At 38.9% G+C, this 24,294-nt stretch overlaps 1 pseudogene across 1 annotated transcript; it reads left to right on the top strand.

Moving 5' to 3' along the window:
* The first annotated feature begins 312 nt into the window (after positions 1–312).
* Positions 313–23,138, top strand: LOC110042941 (uncharacterized; annotated as a pseudogene). Its single transcript, XR_016202414.1, has 8 exons — positions 313–456; positions 2,856–2,936; positions 12,620–13,218; positions 13,466–13,723; positions 17,182–17,256; positions 18,182–18,256; positions 18,969–19,034; positions 19,650–23,138. The product of XR_016202414.1 is annotated as an uncharacterized LOC110042941 (transcript).
* The last annotated feature ends 1,156 nt before the right edge of the window (positions 23,139–24,294 follow it).

Here is a 24,294-nt window from a genome sequence, read left to right as displayed (position 1 = left end):
TCCTTTTACAAATACCCCTTATAAATATATCCCAATTTTACTAGAACCAGCAAAAAGAAACGTCATCGCTTCTGCATGCATTGCGTGCCGTTTATTTTTTCCCGCGAAGCGCGTCTAGACGTTCGTCTAACCAAATTTACAGACAAATGTATGGAAAATTAGAAAAATTGACTGAGCGTCTTCTAGCCAAGTTATATCCTTCAAACTTGGTGAATACAATCTTCAACCTAGTATTTTAACGTTGCGATTCACAAATTGATTCACAAATTCAATTCTGGGAAAAGTTATTTGCCATCGGTTTCAAGCTCTTGGGGACCCTGGGGAGGAAAATGGGTCACGTGATTATAGGACGAGCTGAAAGATGGGCGTCGAAAGATCTCGAGTATCTGTAGACCTTATCCTCCAATGTTCCATAAGATGAAAGTAATTGACGCAGTATTGAGCATTAATTCAGCGGTAAGTTTGTCTAGAGATGATAAGTAGATTCTCCGTTTGCTTTGGGATCTTGTTTATTCCATGGTTGAAAGAGACCGTTTGGTACAAGCTAAGGATGAGCCAGGAACGAACTGTTTACGTAGCTAATAGAGGAGTTGATCTGGGATGTGTTTCTTCATTATTATCAAAAACCCTGATCTCTGACTCTTTGCAGTTAGAAATATAACTTGAAACATGAGTATTTCTACTGGTTAATCCATGCTAAAAAAAAAGATCAAAATATTGTTATGATATAAATGAGTTTCATTCCTCAGCTTAGCTTGTCCCGGAAGTAACTAAGTTCTGGCCTAGCTCGTTTTAAGTTCGTTCTACTTAATCATTTCACACTGACTCTGACTTGAAATTAAATTATAATGTAAACTTATACATGAGTTGAAAATGTTACGATTTTAGGAACTGTAAACTTGCGGACAGTGTCTTTTCCTGGTGTGGGTTTGACAAGCACTTCCCTTCAAACCATACTTTAACTATTTCACACCAAAATATGTGATTTTTGACACCTTAATTTTGGCCCCATCCATGGTAGTCTCCTACGCAGATGCTCTTAGGGCTTGTCACGTATTCCTTCTCAACGAACGTCTGCTCAACAGAATGGTCACTTCTGTTCGCCTTTGGTTAGCCTTTGTTTTGAAAGAACCAATCCGCTGTTACATATCTGCATGTCACTTCACAGAGTTGACACCTCTGTCATTTGCCAGTTGCTTATGCATTGTTTAGGCTCATTTCTATTGTAAGATATGTTTTTAAGTCTCTAAGTATTTGCTTTTGAGAGGCAAAATATGAAATTTTCCGTGTCATGTTGCTTACTTGCATTCTATATTGTGGCATCAGGCCTGGTTGTTTTATTAGAACTATCTGCAAGTACAGTAGGTTGCATCTTATCAAGGATATCACATTAAATATACATTTTATTCTCATCCAGTTTTTCTTTGGAGATGCCGTTGCTTTGTTCTTATGTATTTTCCATCAGTTTGACGGTTGTTATGTGTTTTCCATCAATCTGATTGAGCTTATATCTCTTGAGCTTGATGTATAGGTTTATTCCTCATTTGTCTGTTCTTGGCACCACATGATTCAAACTTAGCTGTTTACGTGCAAGTCTGTTGACTGTTTTGCGTGTTGTATATGCCACTGTTTGGCTTAGTTCAGGCAAGACCATGGTTTCGATCCTCCATGTAGATCTCATCAGTTGCCGGTATTTCTAAAAGACTCTGTACATCTGTAGTTGCTGGTGCAACTTGTATATATGTGAGAATGTTAGATATTTTGCAGCTTGGCACAAACTTCTCTTGTTGAAGCGTAGGGTCAAAGTCCAGCTTTCCACGGATAGGAAGGGACTGAAATCGAAGCTATGATTGGCTAACCACCAGCAAACAGAAGTGACCGGTCCATTGAAAAGACATCTGTGGGGAAGGAATGTGTGATGAGCCCTAAGAGTGTCTGCGTGGGAGGCTTTACATCCATGGCATATACTCAAATATTTGGATGTCAATATATATTTATATTGGCTGTTTTTATACTAAAGACGCATTATCTGTCTGGATGAACTTGGACAAACATTTGTAGTTCGTATTCATTCAACATGCCAGTTAATACTTGGTCAGTTTATCGGTGGACACTCAGACTTGGCGCCTTGACTGGCGGTATATCAGTCCACTATTGGTGGTATATCGGTCGACTGGTGGTGGTACCTTCTTTATTTTGATGTCAGCCATATCAGTAGCAAAGATATGATTATTTTATTGATTATTTCATTTCCGGAACAAAATGAGGAAACTTCTGGAATTGACAAGATCCAATCAAGACAAACAGTCTTATTTAATACTTCTGTCTTACGCATGTCAGTCAAACACTCATACTTCTGTTTCCCTGAACTGACAGAGATATGCGACCGAATCATAGATTTTAAAATGATGCCAAGATATTGTACAGTTGGAAACATTCAGACAAAACAAGCCCTCGGATATTAAGTTGAACCTTTTGTCTTCCTGCAGAGGGATTTTGGTTAAATTTGAACAGAAATTTGTCTTTGTATTGATGCGAGATTTGGAAGCTGTAAAAGAGGTTCATCCCTTACCACACGCTAAGAGGTTAACAAGTGACCGTGTGCTTTCTGAAGATTTCTCGGTTCCAGACTTTGCATAAACGTAATTCAGCTGACACTGTGCCGACAGTATCGGTTGAGTATCGGTCAACAGGTGCCTTAAATACACATGATCTGAAAATTGTCCAATACTGCAGTACCGCAAACCCCTCAAATAGGTTTTTATTGTATTACACATTAATTGAAAATTGCTTTTAAATTAGCTTTTTAAGATGATTGTCATTTATATAATTTACATTTGTACTTTTTTATTTAGGCATTGCTATTTAATGTGATGGTCAAGGACATGTAATTTGTCATATTGTACAATTTATAAGATGGCAACAGCTTCCTCTGGGTAAGTTAAGATAATGGTCTCTGTCTTGTAACATTGTTATTAGAAAATTGTATTAATTTTTGAGGTGTGATGGATATACAGTTAACGATAAAGATTAGCGAAAAAACTGAGCAATGACGTTTCGGTGTCATCCTGGCACCATTTTCAAGTTAAAAAATATTTGTGCGAAAAGTAAATTAATTTATACCAATGGTAGAGGTGCGAAATTGAATAAATTAAGATTAAGATAGCTGTTCAATGTTCATGTTCATTCCAATGAGGTGTCAAACACTGGTAATGAGTTCAGTGTCTGTTCAAAGCCTAAACAAATACTTTTGCGCGAATGGAGTCTGACTGTGTGTTAAGGCTCGGTTTCTTCTTGCGAATCCACAACATTTCGTGGATCAAGCAATCGAACTTTCCCTGACATTTCTTTAGGATCTTAAAGTTGTTAGTCAGGTCACCAACTGTATCAACTCGGTGTTCATTTTGAAGGTGTTTTCCGATGGCGGTAAATCGGTGTTCCTCAATGCGCTTGTAAAGATGACGGCTAGTGTAACCGACGTATTCTGCATCACACAGATCACATATATAGTTATAAACAACGCACTGTTGATTGATCAAAGGTGGTTTTGGCTCTTGTACTTTGAGATCATCGCCAATTTTACGGCTTCTGAACACCGGCTGTAGTTTGTGATCAAGTTTATTACTCAAGTCTGAGAGATGTTTCTTTACTATGTCCGCTGATTTCTGGTCTTTAAAAGGCAGGACAATGCGGTAGATATTCTCTGTTGGAGGCGTCGATCTTGTGTCTGGTGACATCACTGAATTAACGAAACGTTTCGTTAATTCAGTGATGTCACCAGACACAAGATCGACGCCTCCAACAGAGAATATCTACCGCATTGTCCTGCCTTTTAAAGACCAGAAATCAGCGGACATAGTAAAGAAACATCTCTCGGACTTGAGTAATAAACTTGATCACAAACTACAGCCGGTGTTCAGAAGCCGTAAAATTGGCGATGATCTCAAAGTACAAGAGCCAAAACCACCTTTGATCAATCAACAGTGCGTTGTTTATAACTATATATGTGATCTGTGTGATGCAGAATACGTCGGTTACACTAGCCGTCATCTTTACAAGCGCATTGAGGAACACCGATTTACCGCCATCGGAAAACACCTTCAAAATGAACACCGAGTTGATACAGTTGGTGACCTGACTAACAACTTTAAGATCCTAAAGAAATGTCAGGGAAAGTTCGATTGCTTGATCCACGAAATGTTGTGGATTCGCAAGAAGAAACCGAGCCTTAACACACAGTCAGACTCCATTCGCGCAAAAGTATTTGTTTAGGCTTTGAACAGACACTGAACTCATTACCAGTGTTTGACACCTCATTGGAATGAACATGAACATTGAACAGCTATCTTAATCTTAATTTATTCAATTTCGCACCTCTACCATTGGTATAAATTAATTTACTTTTCGCACAAATATTTTTTAACTTGAAAATGGTGCCAGGATGACACCGAAACGTCGTTGCTCAGTTTTTTCGCTAATCTTTATCGTTAACTGTATTTCCAAATTTAATGTGATGGATATAGAAGCTGAAAATCTAATTTTACATCAGGGCCTGTTAACATGAGCAGAACATAACCCTCTTAGAAGAGTTACCCCTCTGGAAGGGTCAAGAGATAGCCCTCTATTACTCATCTAAGGGTTATCCCTAGGCCTATCCCTGCCAACAAAGCTGCACACATTCAATTTATGCTCAATAGATCAATCCCAACGTCAACACCATTGAAATTTGCACTTTGTCTTGTTCTGTCTAATATATATGGGAAGCAGTTCATGCCTATTTCGTCATCTTTTTGATTTTTGATAGCCTGTGTAAATCTGCCCCCTCCCCTCCTCCTCTATGTAATGATGCACACCAGGTGGAGTTCCCAGAATATTAGGAACTTATGCTGATTGGTTGTTATACTAATCTGGATTACCTAGCACATTTCCTGTCTTCTATTGGTCAATTGATCATTTTCTCCAAATATCGCAGAGGTTGTTTAGGGGTTTCAATAAAATTTTTAACAGGATGGGATCTGGATATGACATCTGGGCAGAAAATCTGTGAGGCCCAATGGGCCTTTACTAGCTAGAAGGGTCTGGGGACATGCACCCCCAGAAAAAGTTTTGAATTCTACACTTGCAGAGATGGGTTTTCCTGCAATTTGGACCATAAAATCGGCACTGCTCAGTTGTCTACAAAATATTTTTGTAGATAACTAAATCATAATTTAAATCCATCAGAATTAGAGGTGGATTTTCTCATAATTTTGACACATTTGTTTTCTCAATGCATCAATATGGACAGATGTGCTCCCCAATTTGAAGATACAGGGGAAATAGTGAATACTATAACCACCCAAATCCTGGTTTCTTTGACTTAAAATAAGTTCTATGCACCAACAGAACAGGACCAGTGTTGTGTAAATATCGTTGAAGCAGCCGGGCAAAGTTCTGTTCACAGCCGGTCAATTTGCCTGGTGCTTGGCCTTTATAGTGAAACCCTTGGTTATAGAAACTAGGTATTTTTATCCCCCTCAAAGGTTAACACACCACGAGAAGTTTGTGCCAAGCCCCAGAATGTCTAACATTTCAGTTGTACATTTCAGTTGGATAAATGCAGAAATGTCACAAAGCAAAGGAGTTATGTAGGCTTGTGAACCCCAATTTTACACTAATTTTAATTTATGCAAAATAATTCTGGAACAGGATTAGTGACAATCAATAGAAGATTGATATCGATTGCTGATAGTAATCAACAACAATTGATTCATTGATTGGTATCGACTATTATCGATTGTTATCAAAATCATTTTTGACCTTATACAAGTAACACTCATAAAATGTTTGACAAAATTTGTCTATAATGGTTTTATTGAGTCAATATATCATAGCCTGTGTATCTTTTACAATCGTTGACAAAATAACAAGAACAGAAACAACTGGTAGAAACATTTTGGGCTTTACATCTTACTTTACTAGTTTACCACACTGGAAGAAGCTTAGCCCAGAGTTGCAGTGTAAAACCCACCAGTCTCATTGTAATGTCGGCATTAAGATGAAGCAGAATAAACAAATTATAGAGTCAGTGTTCTAGTGGTTTCAGTTATTTGCATTAGGAAACAAAGGTAAGAATAGATCTCGGAGTAGGCCAAAAGAAAAATATAATCTAGAAGCATGCTGAGAAGGAACGTCTCATGTTGTTCCATGTGTTATTTTACACAATAACAAAGCCAACTTTGAATAGTCCAAGTGGTTATTGTTGATTTTCTTAAAATCGATAATACTCGATATTCCTGAAGACAGGAATTATCAATTGTTATATCGATTTTTGTTAATTGATAGCAATCAATAAAGAAATTTTTCTGTGAGTTATCGATTGTGATCAATTGTTATCGATTGATTTCCGATATCGATTTTTAATGATTGACTATGCCCGGCGTAACTAGGTTATCACATATTTTCATTGTTATTAGAGAAGTTTATGGTTTGCTAAAGTTAGAAAAGTTGATTCAATGCCATTTGTCCAAAAACTGTAGTATGTGTAACTGCGTGAACAGGGAGAAGCACTGGAGCGGCATCAAACATTTCATTTGGTTATTTATTGTCATCAAGGTTTACATGAATAATATTATTATTTGTGAAAAATATGCCATCTTGCTTCTTCATCCACAATGTAACCATAATAATAATAATAATAATAATAATAATTGTCGCGGCTAATCGCCGTCGCAAAGTACAGCAATGACGCAGCTCAACAAGGTCAAACCAAAAGCATACATTGGCGCCTCTGGCAGCTGCTATATGGTCCATGTGTGACCTTAAAAAGCTGCAGCTAAATTTTATTACAGTACCCATGCTAGGAGATTAAAATAAATTACTTAAGTCTTGTTATTTGTGGTTATGGAATTTCCAAGGGGTAGGGGAGTACCATTAAGCTCCCTGGAATGGAAAATCCTGGGGGAGGGGGTTCAAACTAGAAAAAAACCCTGCTGGGGTGGTATGGATACTTTCGGAAACCTCACATAGTGCAGCTGATCAAGTACAGTGCTGCTCCATCTGTCAAACCATTGTTTTTGTCAACTCTGACTTATGCCTATTATTTGGTCCAATCAGGAGATTGTCATCCCATCTTTCTGTATCATCCCAGCTTGGATTCACTACTTTTGTCTGCATAGTTCTCTGAAATAATTATCTGGACAGGTTAACTTCATAAACGTGCAGAGGTCTCTTGTTTAATGAGTCAAATGAGCCTTAGTCATGTGTCACAAGTCAACGAGTCAATTGTTTAGTTCCAGAAAATATCCAAATCCCCCCACAGAGGGTCATGGAAATTCCGAGGGGTAGGGGGTCTGAAAGAGGTAAATTTCCAAAGGGGAGGGGGGCTACTCAAGAAGTTTTCTTTCCAGTCGGTCTGAAATGCGATTGAATGAACACTACTGTACTTTCCCAATTGATCCAGGCTACAACCAAACCAACAGAAATGTTCCATCTGTTGAGAAATAAATGTTAGCATGTTTGAAGATCGTGCTGTATTTAGCTTAAATGCAGCTCAGATGTTTTTTCCAGCGTTAATCATGCCCTCAATTAAATGCGATTCGTACTTTGTTTATTTCGTTTGATACTCGTACAAAATTATTCCCCATTTCAGACGTGCGGAACTAGGTTATCACATATTTTTCATCGTTATCGGTGTAGTTAATAGTTTGCTTTAAGTGAGCAAAGTCGATTCAAAGCCATTTGTCTTGAACTATATATGTAACCCTGGATAGTGAGGGGCGTTGTAATTGAAGCGGTAGTCGAGATTTCATTTGGTCATTTATAGACCGACTGAACAATGCGTGTTTCACACATGAAATGTATGACAATTCAAAATCCTAAGGCATAAAATGAATTTACTATCATTTACAAACTACAGAGACAAAGTGTATAACTTAATTGATGTATTCCTTTGATGAAAGAAAAAATAAAGCGACGTTTGGGAAACAGCTGTTTTGAAAAAAATGTTGCGTGACGACTTACTGCGTGTGTAAAGAAATTTGATATGTTGTTTTGACCATGCATAAATTAAAACTTCGACTGGGTTATTTGAAAGAGCTTTATGTATGTTCCAAGATTCTTATATGAAAACTTCCTTTAATGAAGAAAAAGTCAGCTGCTATGCCATTTGGGAGTGAAGCGCTTCTAAGTCACTTGTTTATTAGTTTAAACACTGGTTCAAACATTTCAACATGAAGGAATGCGCAGCGTGTGCAGTCTACCATGAAAAAGTATGTCTTTGTCTACAATGTAACTATAAACAGCTGCAGCTAAATTTTATTACAATTAATGGGTTAAGTCTTGTTTTTTATGGATACGGAATTTCGAAGGGGTAGGGGGGGCCCAAGTAGAAAAATCATGGAAATTCCAGGGGGTGGGGGGAGTACTGTGAAGCCCCCTGGAACGAAAAATCGTGGGGGGTGAGGGTCAACCTGGAAAAAAACCCTCCGTGGGGGGTATGGATATTTTCTGGAACCACACATTGTTAATCGGTGGTTTTTTTACAAGAATCATTCTGAATCATGTTACGTTGGGCTAGGAAAGCATGGCCTGGGACAGCGAAGGAACAGTGAGTGAAAATCATTTTCCATCCTTTCAAATGAGTGCACATGACATTGCAAAATGTAACTGCAACTCAATTGTGGTTGAAAGTTGTCTATATTTCAGGAAGTAAGTTCCAGTTTCAGTAAATAAAATAAAAATTAAAGAGTTGTTTATTTTCAACTTGATTTGGTTGTGATTCCCACGACCCTTGCATTGAATTTTTTGGGTTCCCTAAATGCTAAGCTTCTCTAAGGTGGAAGGAACAACCCTCTCCTTCCCTCCTCCAAAATTACTATTGCCTCATTTGATCTACAAGACTTGTGCGCAGGAATCATGAGGGTAGTTGTATGTATCACACACACAACATCTTCAAGACATTGCACACAACTCCCATGATTCCATGGGCTACATAGAGGGAATGAGGCATCAATAATCAAAGGATTATCTCAAGTGCACTCTGCACCTGCAATGTTTTTGAGCTTTACACAAATTTTTTTTTATGACACTCACTTTGCAGTCACTGTTGAGGGTAAATAAGGGTTATCATTTCTTTCATTATGCAGATAATTTTATGCTTTCATTGTGCACATAAATAATAGTAAGGGGGGTTAGCATGACATTTACGGCAAACACCAAAAAATAATTCTGACTTTGCTCACTCTTTACTTAACTTAAGGTAATTCCATCATAATAGAACTCAAAATAGATTTTCTTTCAAACTTTACCTGTTGACTGCTTATTTTGAAGAGAACTTACATTTTGAAATAAAAAGGGGGAAGGGGGGGGGGGGGTTCCGGTATTCGTTTAGGAATAGGAGGACCTTCAATAAACCCTATAATTCCTTGAATTAAATCTGCTTTCAGAAACGTTTATATTTGAACCCTCCACTTTACACTTTGTGAGAGCAGAAAAAAAGGGAGAAAGTTAAATGAGAAAAACATCAATGGATGTACTGCATCAATATTAAGGAGCAATTTGATGTGTGTGATAAAGGCACCCATATTCAGTCGACAGGTGTTCAATATGTTCCAAGCTGAGAGCACATACAGTGTATTACCTTTTCCCAACACTAGCTATGCTCTGATTTTCAGTGATAGTTTTTTACTCTGCAATAGAAATTGCTCTGTATTCACTTTATAGAAAGAAGATGATCGCTGCATTCGAAGTAAATAAAAAAATTGTTGGGTCCCAGTACTCATTTTGATGATTTGTCTCTTGTAAGCCAAGCCATTTAGCAAGAGCCACCATTTTGTATGTGTTGTGTATATGTACGCACTCATGAGCGCGCACCAATGATACAAAAATCAGGGCTCTTATACGTAGGGTGGTGAAACAAGGGGGTCCAAACAAAAAGGTGTGATGCAGTAGACTGGGGTCTGCTAAAACAAGCAGATTCTGCTTACTTACACTGGAACTTAGATTACTAAAGAAATTCCACGAAACCCCCTTCTATATGGAGAAGGATTTTGGTGCATTTTTGTTCTGAGGCAACGGGAAAAGGTGGGTTTTTTAGGTTGAAAACAGGACTTCATATTTTGCACTGTAATGCACCTATCAATGGTTTGCCCCAGGATGGGGGGGGTCGGGCAACCCAGGGGAATTAGGCTTAGTAAAGCGCTTGTGGGTTGGGATTTTGACATAAAAGTTGAGAGGATCTGGGAATGGGTGGTGAGTGGTGTGCCATCTTGGAAAATACCCAGAGTTTCCCACATCCAAGGATGGTTGAACGAAAGGTAAGGAGTATTGTGTTACTTTTTTTGAGCAAAAATGTTTTTTTTAATGCCCATGATCAGTGCTCTGTCTTTAAAGTTCTATAGCATAAGGTATTTTTCCTTCAGCTTTGAGAAGAAATATTTGTACAAAAGCTCATTTAGATCAAAATTTACTTCCTACTTACATGTCTTCACTAGATTCCACCCTGCCATAAGTTTTTGATATTCTCTGTGTTTATAGATATGCTACTATACTCCAAATGTCAAGTTTGTGCATTAACCCCTCTTGATGATGGCATGTTCTTGAATTGCACATTTTTTATTGCTGTAAATACTATGTGAAACAATTCACGGGTACTTTCAGCAGTAAAGAATGTGTGTGAAATTGCTAACCAAAACTGAACCATACTAAGTATCTAGAATATGCCTTCTTCATTTGGGGAAATGCACAAACTCAGAGGGGACCATTTGTCAGCAAGCACTATTACTCTCTGGAGAAGTTGTAAGTGCCTATCATTTCATTGAACGTACTATGCAAGGTTTGTGGTCCCCAGGGGTGGGAATTTGACTTATAATGGAGACCCAAGGGTGGGGAAATTGACATTTGAAAACTTGAAAATGTCAAATTTCCCCTGGGTTGCCAGACCCCTCCATCCTGGGACATATCATTGATAGTTGCATAAGATCTGCTTACGCTAACTAGTTGTATGTGTAATCTTTTGCATTTCTTCTGACTTACAAATAAAGGTTATGCAAGTCTCTACTCTGGTATCGCCGCTTAATTTGTGCGTTTCTCAGAACAATGCTTAATCATAACCAAAATCTGTTTTCGATCAGTTTGTTATTGTTTCTGCTTGTTTGGTGAGCACTGAGGAAAGTCTGACTTGTACAAGTAGCTAATTTATATAATGCAGCATGTGTACTTTCAAGTCTGAGTCGGTGTTTTTAATTTGTCATTATAAAATCTTGACAAAGTATTTTTTTTTCCATCTTTTCTGCTGAGATGATGCGACAATTTTCACCAATGCTAAAAGGCTACTAAGATGGTGTGTTTCTTCGACATAGTGAAATTTTATACTGCGAAAATGAAATAGCCAAGGAGTTTTGAGAACTGCATGACAAACAACAAAGTGAAATATTCGGATTGATTAAAGAAAGTGCTACCACTTTGCTGATTTAATATCTCTGCTGTCTTCCCATATTTCCGTCTAAACGTCTAAGATATTCTCAAATATTTATCAATTGAAATCAGTTTTAAACATATTTAATTTTAAAGCTAGAAATATAATTTGAGTTCAATGTACGTTTTTACATGAAAGAGTGTAATTGAAGTTCAATTTGTCATTTTAATTAAGCTAGAAAACACGGACCGGTGGGTGCTCTTTTTCATCGACAACCAGCAATTAATTGAATTTTTACACAACCAAAACTGAGCAGTATTTACAGACGAATGTTTTTATGCCTTGATGAGGCATCACGTGTTGCTTGCCATTGAGACGAAACTCAAACAAGCAAAGTTTTACTACTTTTTGGTTGCGATAGACTCTATGACAAAATCCTTGCAAGCGTGTGGCAAGAGGAGGGAAACTTTGAATTTCTTAAATGCTGCTATGTCCAAATATATCCAGCTAATTTTTTGCTATATTATGGAAAAACTGTTGATCTTCAACATATGTAAAATTTAGAGTGGAGTTCTTTTAAAAGAAGAAGCGGAGCACAACTTGGTCATGATAAGCGGGACATGCCTGCATTTGACACTGTCTTACTACACTCAAATTTGAGCAGCTTACAACAAAAATACTTAAGTGATATTCCAACAGACAAAATAGTATTTAGTTGTGGGCCAAAAGCACAAAAAAGCCTCTAAAAATACGCCACTGGTGGCTCAAAGATAATGAAAGAAAACTTGATTTCCGGTTTGTTGAGAGGACATTTTTGGCCCCTATTAATCTCACCGGAAGCGCTCGTGCCAGCCCTTCTCCGCATCACACATTGGACCAAGAGCGGACTGCCCGTTTCACTCCCGACCTTTTTGCGAAAGTTCAAGTTTTGCTGTATGCCATGAATGTCATGCTTGGCTTTCTCTAATGACAAGTAGAAGAACCTCCACAAGTGAAGGACTCCAAGACATGCCTCTGAGCCTTGACTTAGTCAAGTAAACCAAGTCTAATTAAAGGCTTTGTTTGACTAGGTGCCCCTTAAAGAGTTTTAAGTAATTTTCCTTAGAAATTGCTTGGAAATTCAGATTTCTTTCTTTCCAACCAACATAGCCATTGATAAATTATTGAGAAACTACCATCTTTTGGGAATATTGTAATCCCCTGATTGTAATATTATACCTTCAGGTCAAGCCATCTTGGTGTGACTGAAAATCAGAAGCGATGGCTTGTGGCTGGAATAGCACTGAACAAGATCCTCATACCACAGATACGTCCGTTTGTGGAACAAGGCATCAACACTGAATACAACAACCTCAAGACTAGCCACAATATTCATGGACAGAGCACATCTGGACGTCTTCAACAATGGCCAGCTAGAAAATTGTTAAAATATGAGAACATCAATAGAAATGGTGTTCATCCAAGACGTGGTGGAAAACTTGATTATTCTCTGTTTGACTGCCGAGTGATGTCCCATGTTGACTTTGCCAGGCTGTATGTTGAGAACTATATGGCCCACTTCAATGCCTTTGATGACCACTGTGATGCATCAGCTGTGTTGGTGTTGCTTGGTGGGGTCCCTGTATTCTTGGCACCTGTACAAACTGCTGCAGCTGATGTCAGAATGGGGAGAAATGACTGGGCACACTGTGTCTTCAGTAAATGGGATCAAGTAAAATATCAACAAAGTTTTATTGACATGGAACACCTAGTGAGAGTCATGGCTTTACCAGCTGCAGATGAAGGGAAACTTCTTGGAGAACTTAAAGACTGGGAAGCTAAAGGTACTGTATGTACATTACATATCATAATGTTATGGTAGCAGTAAACAAGAAAAGTCTATCAAGCTGCTATGATGCATATTGTTCTTTGGATCAGTTTAGTAAAGGTGCAAACAAGTTATACACCCCCCTCCCCCCTCCCCAAAATAAAATAAAAAAATAAAAAATACCTGTTATCAACATATTGGAAGAAATGTGAAATAAATATTAATCTTATCATTGATCAGCTCATTATTTGTTGTGTTGGCAGGGACACATCTCTGCATGAATTCCCCCATAGACCCAGCGTTGTTACAACTGGTTCAACAAGGACTTCAGTCACTACAAGATGAGGTGAGGAACATGTCTGTAGAACTTGAGGATGAGAAAAGAAATGTCCAGCATGAACTGAAAAATGTTGCATCAGCTCTGGAAGAGGTGGAACAGAGGGTGCAAATGCTAGAAACTGGTCAGCAAACCTTAGAGCATCGCACTGGACTACTTGAAGACAGAATGGACAATTTTGAAGGTGACATAAATCTTAAGTAATGAATTGTTATACAGTCAAACTTCTCCACAATGGCCACCTTGGGGACAGAAGAAAGTGGCTGCTGTACAGAGGTAGCCATTATGAGGACGTAGGGGTTTAATGTTACATCTGTTTTTTCAGGGTTTTCTTAATTTTGTTTTTTAAAAAAATGCTTACTTTAAGCATATAAATATGAAACAAAATAAAAATATATCAGTAAAACAGAAACCAGACAGAAACAGAGACCAACAATGCGTGGTACGGATCAAGTATCATGACCTTTTGCAATTAAAACTAAGGTTATGTGTATACCATTGGTAAATCCTTGATTAACTAGTCGTTGTTGAGTGGTTATTCTCTGGCAGTTAGGACGTGCTTCAGTGGCCATTGCCATTGTGGAGAAGTTAAAATAAGAGTGACTGTGTGGATCATCTGCTGTAACAGAAAAAAGTGGCCACTGTAGAGAGGTGGCTGTTAGTGGAGGTTACACTATATGTATATGGAATAATAAATAAATGTTGGAGAAAGCGATGACTAGAGCAAAGAACTCATGGTAAATTGATACAATGTAATTAACTGACAACTGATCAAAATGCTGCATGCAGAGCCCTGATGTATAAATCATAGTTATTAGCACAAACACTCTAATTATATTAATTATAATTTGCCAAACTAAACCTCCTGCAAAAACAACACACATCTGAAGTAAACAACTGATTTACTGTGTCAACAAACCTCTCTGCCACCCTCATAACAAGAGTTTGAAAACACAAATACCCAGGACGTGAGGGTGAGTGGGAAGAGACAAAATAGTCCAGCACTAAACCAAATGTGTGAAACTGACTCGAAATGGAGCACAAAACTGCTTAATCTGATACAAGGGGTGTATGTTGTACAATTAATTCCTTTGAGGATGTACTAGCCCAAAGGGGGTAAATGAACTCTTACATATTATGTGTTAATGTAACTGTAGACCTTTAGGGGCCGATTTTGTCCGAAATAGTCTTTTCCCACCAAATTAAAGACTTCTACTTTATCTGAATTTTCCCAAAAAAATTATGTTGAAAACTTAAAATGCGAACGAGTTATCCACAAAAACGTGATTTTTAAAACAAGTCAACAATTGGCAAACAGTGATAAGCCAATTAAAATGTGTACACCCTTGAGTTGAGCAGTAACACACAATCTCTTCTGTGAACTCCTTTGTGTCATACAATTTCTCACACAGAAATATTTGCTTTTGTTGATTGTTTTTGTCTCTTAAGTGATAGACTAAGTAATTTTGCACGGTCTTCACGTTCCCAAATTTAAATGCAAATCGCAAGTGAGTGGTTCGATCATCGCTGCCCTCTTTTGGCAAACAAGTCAATTGCTGCGGAATTACCAGCAAATTTAATTGCTGATATCTAACATGGCAGCCTCTCCAGACGCTCCTTTCGTCTGCTTTGAAGAGTGTTTTTCTATATTCTAGGGAAATAAACAAGCCAATAAATTACACATTTAGTTTTATATAAATATCCGCACTCAAGTAGGCCTGTTCAAGTGCCATTATGCTATGGCTTCTCTTTTTCCCCTTTCCTTCTTTTCCATTATCTGCTGATTTGGTTTATAAGCTGCTGAGTGTTTCACGGCAGACTTCGCATTTCCCAATGTAAAATTTTACATACATAATCATTGCACTATTCCTGGGAAACATTCCTGTAGCTTTCTTTATCAAGAGACTCGCTGGGAAGTTCTATGTTACGTTTCATTGGTTGGTGGAATGGCCGCATTGACAACCGCTTCTGTGAGGTTTGAAAACTGTGAATTTCTTTGGAGGCCAAAAGCTCGAGGTTTCTTTTTGCATGAATTAATACCTCTATTCAAATGAATAACGAAGCGGGCGAAGTCCAAAAAAAAAAAAATGCAAATTATTGGAACCTGGCATGAGTCAGACAACATAAGTGAGTTATGAGAGAAATAGGAGAAAAATGAACTCCAAGTTTTCGTTTTAAAAATTGTTTTAGGAACACTTGCTTACGCACTTGAAAAAGCTTCAAATCTTCCACCATTCCGTTTTGTTTGTTTAAGTTATAACGTCACTCGTGCGCTTCGCTATTAATAGCGGAGCTGGTGCGCGATCGGAGCCCCATACCTTAGAAAATTTGGTAATCCATCGATCTCAAAATTTTAGGTTGTCACGTGACTGTCCGTTTGTAGGTAGGTATGTCTGTACGCCAAAACAAAAATAAGAGAGTAGCACCATTACCATAGGTACATCTTTGATATTGGACATCCATGTTATGATTAATTGACAGCTGTCAACCAAGGTATCCGCTGACCAGTATCCTGTGACCACATCGCAGGCTCAGGTCAAGAGCTCATTGAGGTCTCGTGTTTTTCGAAGTTAACTGCTGACCAGGTACTAGGTTTTTTATTGGATCGTGGGCTCAAGCCAGGTTATTACTCTGGGGGAGAGGGAGGTAGTACATGCAAAGGCAAAATTATCCCCTGACGTGTTGCTGACTTTTCTTCCGACATGTTCCTTGCACAATCGTCTCTTGGAAAGTCCCTGATATATTGCATATGTAATTTCTATAATCTTGGATACGCTCATTAGGTATGGCTTTTTAAAATGTAACTAGAAAAAAAATAAAGAAACCACATGCTGAACAATCACATGCGCACAATTGATCCATTTTTGAGTTTCTGATCTAGGGGAAAAATCCTCTTTTCATTTATGGTTAATTATTGTTATCAGGAGTTCCACTTTTAGGCTTGGCTAAATCTATATATTAGGTTATGTAGATTTATCGGATTTCAACGAAACTTGGTCAAAATGTTGGTCAGATATTAGCACACCAAAGTGTGCAAGGCTTTTACGAAAATCAGAACATTTTTCTGTAATGTCCCATTGAGTAACATCAGTCAGAAAATTTTCTCTGGTCCAACTTTGAAAGGGATTTACTAAGGAACCAATAGAAATATCAAAAAAGCCTTGCATGGTTTGTTAGCCTATGATCTCCTGAGTAATATAGTCCAGTCAGCTTAGATGTCAGTGGCACCACAATGGCTGGTAATTCAGTTTAGCAAGTACTGTCATTTTTGCATTTAAAAGACTTGCGTGTGCCTACCAAAACGAAAATGCCCAAAATATATTGTTATTTTCGGATTCTACAGTTTATTAGCTTTACAATGATATATAGTTTATCGAGGTTTTCTTTAAAGCAGCATGCAAAGAAAGTATTTTCTGGAAGGCACCCCTGAAGGTCTACAGTAACCTGTACAAAATAGTATATATACTTGGCAAAGCTTAGTTGGTTTATTTGGTTTCTATCAGCAATAGTTTTATTGTTTCAAATTAAAAAAAGAGGTGTAATTTTGAACCTGTTTATAAAAAAACTGTTATTTGTTTGATGGGCTGCAAGTGTGCTTTTATATATCATGTTTACATTTTGTAACTTTTATGTGTAATGCAGGGGCAGTAAACCAGAGGATAGAGAGACTTGAGAGCGGTAAGCAGAGCACAGAAGACAAAGTGTATCTTCTTCAAGGTGATTAAAGTAATTAAATGAGGTTACAAGAATTAAAAAAAAAAACAAATACCCAGGATGTGTGGGTGGGTGGGAAGAGACAAAATAGTCCAGCACTAAACCAAATGTGTGAAACTGACTCAAACTGAAACACAAAACTGCTTAATCTGATACATGGAGTGTATGTTGTACAATTAATTCCTTTGAGGTTGAACTAGCCCAAAGGGGGTAAATGAACTCTTGCATGTCATTTGTTAATTTTACACGCCTTGTTAAAGGGAAAACATCAGATAAAAGATTATATACTTGGCAAAGCTTGTTTTGTTTATTTAGTTTCTTTCAGCAATAGTTGTATTGTTTCAAATAAAAAATAAGTGTAATTTTGAACCTGTTTTTAAAAAAACTGTTACAGTCAAAGCTCTCTTTGCGACCACTCTCGTAAGCAACCAGCTCTAGTTACAACCACCTTTGTGAGACCCTGTTTGAATTGTGACTTGAACTTTGCGATGAAAAGCTCCCGTTAGTGACCACTCCCATAAGCGACCGCAACCACTTTTGGGATTACCCAACTGGACTTTTCCTTTGTTTTTAAGCTCTTGTAAGCGACCACTCAGAGTCTTTTACAAATATATAATCAACGCACTCTGTGCTAATGGTTATTTTAGTCTAAAAAAGTGAATGTAAAGTTTAGCCGTGTCTATATCAGATATAAAAACACTCATTAAACATTAATTTCTTTTGCTTTTTCTTTATTCATATTGTCTTACCATGCGGTCGCTAAGGTTTACGAGAGCTCATTCTTGTAAGCAACCATCTCTAGTTAAGACCACTTTTTCAAATTTCTGAGGTGTTCGTTTACGAGAGCTCCGAATGTAGTTGTTTGATGGGCTGCAAGTGTGCTTTTATATATTATGTTGACATTTTGTAACTTTTATGTGTAATGCAGGGGCAGCAAACCAGAGGATAGAGAGACTTGAGAGCAGTAAGCAGAGCACAGAAGACAAAGTACATCGTCTTCAAGGTGATTCAGTAATGTAATTAAATGAGATTTTTTGTTGCAAAATCAATTTAGAATTGCAATTTTAAATTTCTTCAGAATGTGAGAGGAATATACATTGATCATGTTTTAAGTGCTCCCACTCACACTGACCATACCCTAGCCTACCAAGCAATGGATTAGGGTTTAGGTTCTGTTCTCTTTGGTACATTTCTTAGTCTGATCTAATAGATGCCAGTTCACAAATTTTGCCACCACTGTGTGTAGTATTGTTGTGCAACCACAGAACATTGGCGTCTCACTCAGAGCCATATTTGGCAAACATTCATTGAATTACTCAAAGAGTATACTATTAATATCCAATTAAAAAATAGCAAAGACAATTAAAAGTGCTCTGAAAAATGTCACGCTAGTGTGACACGATGAGGACAGTTTATGTTACTTAGGAACTAAATTTTAAACAAAAACTGAACTGCCAGCGCAATCCATTCTTGATTGATTGATTTCATTATTCTTGGTGAAGGGATTTTACCACCAACTGGCTTATTATTCCCTCGACTGTGTTAGGGGTGAACACGGAATCTTGCAATCCACACGAAAAACATGGACATCTGTGTTGTGTTCAAATTCAATTCAGATTACTTGGTTGGTAATAGCTAGGTCCATGAAATGTATTCACCTAATATTTATTTGTGTAAGAATAATTATGTTTTTTTTTCTGGCTACCCACTCATAGAACAAGTGGAAGACTTGACAAAATGCAATGAAACTGCGTTGTGTCAAGACAATTCCATGCCAACTGGTAAGTTTGTCACAATTCTACTCTACAAGTGTTTTATTCTAACAACGTACACGGAAGATTTTGTAAGTTCAGTAAGATTTGCAGTGACATATGTATTTCCAGTAATTTTCCTATTACGTTGCAGCAAAATAAGGGTGTAATATTTCTTTGGTATGTGTCAAGTTCTGCTTTTCTTTGGATTTTTCAGTTAAGACTTTCCATTTCTGTGGGTGTCTGCATACATTTTATAGAGCATAGCACTGAATTAAACAATGAATTCAGTTGTATGGCATTAGGTCTCGGTTTGTAGTACATGCCCTTTAAGGTGACGGTAACCGAGCTTCATTTATTCGTTCGTTCGTTCTTCCGTCCATTGACGGTCCCCTTAAAGTCATTGACATTACCCTTAATTAAAGTTACAATATCGAGCGCAACTGGCTCACCTTAGATGCAGTTTTTCTATTTGTTCTGTAACGTTGCATCGTAAAGAGTGGAGGAGTTAGCTAACGGACTAACTAACGGACCTGTTTATCTTTGCGAGACCGAAGTAATTTGTATGTACTCTTTGTGTTTATTTTATTTATTGTGGGAACTGCCAGACTTGTGTTTTTATTACGCGGTTATTTGTTTTTCTAGCGTGTCCAGAGAAACTTGTAGAGCTTATCAAACGAGACTACAAAGGTGCTGTTCTTTGTCCGTTTCCATGGTGCGAGGATGAGCTTCAACTGGAACTGTCGAACATCTTCACAAGATTGGTGATAATCAGTAAGAAAAAAGAACGCGCGAGGCAAACGGACAACATCGTAAATATGACGGATGTCTTCGCACCACATAAAGAATGTGACAAACCGAGAGTGGTGCTGATTGAAGGGCAGCCTGGAATGGGTAAAACCACTTACTGTCAGAAGCTTGCATATGATTGGTCCGTGGCGGGAATTCCACCTGAAGCTTCGTTTCCCAAAGTGGAGATTCTTCTCCTTCTGAAGTGCCGCGACATGAAGACTGCTAACATCGAGGAAGCTATCAATGATCAGGTGCTACCACATGATGCAGACAAGAAGGAGAAGGAAAACTTCTTCGAGTTCATTCGCCGTAATCAATCTAGAATCTTATTGGTTCTTGATGGATTGGATGAATTGCGTCACGATCTGTCGCAGGGTATCCTACCCTTGATTAAAGGCAAAGTTTTATCCAATACTTATTTAATGTTGACAGCTCGACACGAGGCAGGAACGGTGGTACGGCGATACTGTGACTCACTTTTTGACATTGTTGGCTACACCAATCAAGATGCTGAAAGCTACATCGAGAAGTATTTCAGCAATCACGAGAATCCGAGCCTTGCAAAGAAAATGATCAAGAAATTGAACAGGAGTCCACAGCTGAGGGAATTGACTGCTAATCCACTTAACACAGCTCTGCTGTGCCTTGTTTGTGAAGAATCAGAAGGAAAGTTCCCTTCAAACAGAAGCAAGTTGTATGACGAACTTGTTTCGTGTGCTTTGAGAAGATATTGTGCAAAGAAGGAGGTTTCTTTGCAGAACAATGATGATCCCATCGAGGCATTTGCAGACCAACTCAGTTTGCTGGGAAAGATGGCCCTCGAAGCTCTACTGAATGATCAGGCGTATTTCACTGGAGACGAGTTGAAATGCCAATCAACGGAATTCCTAGAATTCGGTTTTCTTTCTCGAGAGGCTAGTGTGAGTAAAATCAGGCCAAACCCGAGTTATTCGTTTACCCATAAGACCTTTCAGGAATATTTTGCGGCGTACCACTTGGCCCATCAACTGTTAAAAGGAGACAAAGAAAGCGACACTGCTAGATCAGCTCAGTCCTGTTGACAAGTATTGGCAGGTGTGGGGATTTCTCATCACAACGGTAGCAAGTAAGAGTGATGATATAGCAGTTTTTCTCGTGTCCCGTCTTTGCGCCTCCTTTCAACTTGATACGCAAATGAATTTACTTCCTGCAGTGAGTTGGACAGAGGGGGAAGAAAGCGAGGAAGAAGAAGATAGCGACAACAGCGGTGGTGACTGTGGTTTCGACGACTGCTTCGAGGACGACATATGGATGAGATCCTACGAGGACGGCGAGGACTTTGAGGACGATGGTGTTGCGGACAGTGACGAGGACAGCGGTGGCGATGGCGACGGTTTTGAGGTTGACATTTGTAAAGATGATTCTTTCAACTGGCGTTTGTATTCCGAAATTAAGACAAGGGAAGATACAACGGTGAATGACTTTTTAACTGGAATATGTAACCTTATTGCTGATTGTGGAGATGGGAGAAACGAGCTGAAGGATTACCAGAAGAAAATGATACGCACACTTGTACGGTGTTTTGCTGTGTTTAAAGTGTACGTACATAGCTACAGTTCTCCCAACATCCTCGTTCTCTGTGAATACCTGAAAGAAAATTTCGCACTGACGGAGTTACTTTGGTACCGTAACTTTGATGAGTTAGCACTGGGAACAATTGGGCATGTCCTTCAGACAAGTCAGAGGCTGGTAGGCTTACATCTGCGGACTGACTTAAACAGCACATCACTTACACCAGCTCTTCAGTCGAATCGCACGTTAACTCACCTGAATCTGCAATATGCCAGGGTCCGCATTTCAGGAGCTAAAGCACTAGGAGAAGTTCTTGAATCAAATCGTACTCTGACACATATAAATCTACATGCTAATAGAATACTCCATATTGGAGCAGAAGCTTTGGCAAAAGGCCTCCAGTCAAATAATGTGTTGAAGCATTTGGATCTAAGCTGTAACTGGATCGGCGACCGAGGAGCCGTAGCACTTGCTCACGTTTTGGAGTCCAACCATACCTTAACCTATTTAGATGCGGGTAATTACGCAGAGACGATGGAAGGAATACCAGATTTTTTCCGGCCCTCCTCTGATTTTGATGACGTTCGTTCTGAGTATATTGGTGAATCGGGGGCATTAGCAATAGCACACGCACTTCAGTCTAATTGTTCACTGACTTACTTGGATCTTCAGGGCAATAATGTCAATGACTCAGCAGCAGCAGCGCTTGGACGGGCCCTCCAATCAAACTACACTCTGACTCATTTTTATCTAAGAAGTATGCTGATACCAACCAAAGTTCACTTCGGCAATTCAGGAGCGGTAGCCTTTGCAAAGGCTCTTCAATCGAGTGGTACTCAGTTGACCCGTTTGGATTTGCGTAATACGTCGATCAACTCTTCAGTCGCTATTGCTCTCGCAGAGGGTCTGAAGTCTAATCATTCTCTTGAGCGTTTAGATTTGAGTGGAAACAAAATTGAATTTTCAGGAGCAGTAGCCCTGGCAAAGGCCCTGAAATCAAATCGTGCTTTGACGCATTTACAGCTGCATTTAAACCACATCGGTGATTCAGGAGCCACGGAGTTTGCAAAAACTCTTCCATATAATGATACTTTGACTTTTTTAGACTTGCGATGGAATAGGATTGGCAAGTTAGGAATTCTGAACCTTCAACAGATTAATCCTCGGACGAGTTGCACAGTAAAGTGGGCCTAGCCGTTGTGAGCGACCTGAGTGGGCACGTTACATTTAGTATTTAGTCAGTATGTTTTCTAATTTTTATGCTTGTTGGAACTGAAATAACCTACGAACAAGGTTTAAGCCATACGAGAGAGATATGTCAGATATCCTCAGATAGGTTTTGATACCCGGTCTTAATTAGCATAGATTTTGACGATTTTTCTTCGTTTACTCCTTGGTTTTTGTTTCGATTGAGAAGATATATCATATCCAATTTTGTCAAAAATACTCCGCTGCGCGTCGTGTTTTCAATTCTCTTCACAGTATTTGGATAACCCCATGAAACACTGTCTCTCGTGTTTGATGTGTGTTCCAAGTATTCTGCTCCTTGGTGGTGCGGTCTTTTCCAAAAGAGCCAAAAACGTTCAAGAATAGGCCCAAGCGTCTTTTCACTATGTGTAAGTTTCGTAACCATTTCGTAACAAAATTGTATGTACCGTAAATAGTGATTTTTATTATGTTTTCCCTCTTACGGAGTTAGATTTTGTACATAGCTATCTTATTGGTCCTTACTTACCCTCTATCTTCTGTTATCCTTTTCTTCTTCCGCGAAAAAAAAAAAACAAAACAAAACAGATTATCATATTAGCCCACTGACTCCCACAATGGCCACCTCTACAACGGCCCACTTACCTCTGTCCCCAAGATGGCCGGTGTTGGGAGAGGTTTGACTTTTTCTCCCGGGTTCTTTCCCTGTTCCTCTCGTTTTTCCCCTTGCCCTGTTCCCTTTCGCCCGCTTTTCCGCTCTCAAACAAGACCCTTGAATAGGCCACTTGAAGAGACGCTGATGATGAAGGCGAATTGTGCGCCTGCTAAAAGCTCGCCCGTGTTTCACCGCTCATCAGAGTACGGGTAAATGTAGAGGCATTTAGTGCGATTGCCACCAACGGAAAAAAAACGGCGCGCGGAATTGCGAAAACTTAAAATAAAAACCACTTCCAATACATTTCAAAAGTTGGCGAATAGACCTTTTTAGCCTTTTTAGCATTTAAAGAAACCGGAAGTGCGCCCGATATATATTGGAAGTTACCCTACGTCAGCCTGAGCGCGGAAAATAAAAACAACTCAACTTGCAAATTCGCTTACATTTTAGATGTTTTTCTTAATGTTTCACAAAATGCAAAATAACAAAAGTACAAGCAAAGACAAGATAAGAAAAAGACAGAAAAACAAGAGCAACAGAAAGAGAAAAACTAACTCCTCGTGGCTTCGTTTGATCTTACCGAAGTGCGCTGGTAGTGTAAATTGCGCACGCGCTGATAGGGTAACTTCCAATATATCGATCTCAAGCGAAAGAAGGGTCATCGCTAACCACACACTTAGGGCCTGTTTACAAGAAGAAAGGGTTACCCTAGCAAGCGGGTTAACCCTAGCTGGAGGGCAAAAGATAGCCCGGGTTTACAAGCAAAATTTCACAGGAAGGGTAACCCTACAACCCGGGACAACTTAATGCGCGGTTACACCCAAAAGGTCTAGACACAATTAGAAAGTTAACCCGGGTGGGTGAGTTAACCCTACCTGGAGTGTTTGCAAGGGAAAAAGTTAATCCGCCTGCCAGGGTAACCCTAGCACGCAGATAAGGTAACCCGCCTACACGGGTAACCCTGGCTGCCTTGTAAACGCGACGAATTAAAAAGGGAAATGTGTGAGTGTTAAGGTAACCCGCTTGCTAGGGTAACCCGCTTGCTAATGTAACCCTGTCTCCTTGTAAACAGGCCCTTACGGGCAT

Source organism: Orbicella faveolata, unplaced genomic scaffold, assembly GCF_042242905.1.
Source record: "Orbicella faveolata isolate gen_17 unplaced genomic scaffold, um_ofav_v1 contig_36, whole genome shotgun sequence".
In the NCBI taxonomy this organism is placed as follows: Eukaryota; Metazoa; Cnidaria; class Anthozoa; order Scleractinia; family Merulinidae; genus Orbicella; species Orbicella faveolata.
The sequence above is the reverse complement of the archived record's forward strand: the minus strand, read 5'-3'. Positions and strand labels throughout refer to the sequence as shown.